This window comes from Lupinus angustifolius, unplaced genomic scaffold, assembly GCF_001865875.1.
Source record: "Lupinus angustifolius cultivar Tanjil unplaced genomic scaffold, LupAngTanjil_v1.0 Scaffold_287, whole genome shotgun sequence".
Classification (NCBI taxonomy): domain Eukaryota; kingdom Viridiplantae; phylum Streptophyta; class Magnoliopsida; order Fabales; family Fabaceae; genus Lupinus; species Lupinus angustifolius.
The window spans coordinates 280,353-282,018 of NW_017727606.1; positions in this window are offsets into that span (position 1 = coordinate 280,353).

Genomic DNA, 1,666 nt, shown 5'->3' on the forward strand with positions numbered 1-1,666 from the left:
GTAAAAGGTTGTGAGTATCTCTAAAAGACCACATTTGTCGCATTATCATCATAGCTCAGTTTATAAAAACATTATACTTAACAACAAACATTAGTTGTAGTTCCATATCATTTATTTGAGAAAGATTGAAAAATTTCAGAAATGCAAAGTAGTTGAGAAAATAATGCAACAATCGTTCTTCCAGATTGAGATTTCCAATAGATAGGATATCTCGACTTTTGATAGTGTCACCTAAAGTCTATTTCTTATGCTCTTCTACTTCCCTCTTAGAAAACCCACACATTTAATAGTGTTAGTTAATCACTTCTAAATTGAACATTAGAAACTTGATAGAGCGTTGTTGTGTTCCCTTGTTTGTTCCTAGTCTTCCAAAAATTCTAAATACTTGAGTATGTTATGTTGAAAGTAGCTAACTCAATATTTAGTGCTTCATATGTAGATATATGGTAGAACCATACAGTTCAAGGAGTGACAACAATAATGAGTAGTCCATTGATGATTCTTTAATGATTACCTTTCATAAAATAGCCAACACATTATAGGAGCAAGTAGTTGCTACTGTTGCTAGTAATCACATCCTCGCACAACTCTAGAATAATTTGAATAGAGGAGTTAACCATCAAGGATATGCGAATTTTGCTACATTCAGAAATCATGCTCCGCCATCTTTCAAAGGGGAGTATCATCTGATGGCTGCTGAGGGATGGATTCAAGATGTAGAGAAGATCTACCAGGTGATGGCATGTAGTGATGTACAAAAGGTTGAGTTTGGGATGTTTATGCTTAAGGGGGAGGTAGAACATTGGTGGAGAAGTGCTCGAGGGAGAATTGATGCACTCATGACTACTATCACGTGGGAAGAATTTTGACCAACATTCTTGGGAAATTATTTTCCCCATAATGTGAGGGATGAGAAGGAAATCGAGTTCTTGCAGTTAAAGCAAGGTGACATGAGTGTGGGCCAATATGTAGCAAATTTTAAGGAAATCTCAAATTTCTCTTGGTACCTAGTGAACCATCCTGACGAGGAATGGAAGACGATGAAGTTCGAACAAGGATTAAAATCAAACGTCAGAAACATAGTGGGAGCTTTCGAAATCAGAGACTACTCTACATTAGTGAACAAATGCTTGATTGCATAACAAATACAAAAATCATTGGAGACAAAAAAATAACACAAATGGCAAGTGTGGAATAATAAAAATGATGGAGGAAGGTTTCATAAGAACTTCAAGCATAGACCTGATATTGGGAAAGGAAAATAACCTCAATGGAAAGTTGAACCTTATAATTAGATATGTACGAAATGTGGAAAGATTCATGGAGGAAGACCTTGCCTTTTTGGACATGGAAAATGCTAATGTTGCACTAAGAGTGAACACATTGCAAGGGACTACCCACAGTTAAAGACGAAGGATCAATCCAACCAAAGACCTGAAGCCACAGGGAGAGTCTACACTCTTAGTTGGGAGAAGCCTACTGAGTCAAATAATTTGATCCAAGGTACATGCTTAATGAAGAAAAAACTTTTAATTGTATTATTCAATTCTAGAGCTTGACACTCCTTCATTTCTCTAAGTTGTGTGGATGAGTTAGACATCCATGTAACTAAGTTGTCTTATGGTTTAACTATCTCGGGCCCCACAAAAGGGAATATTGTTACTTC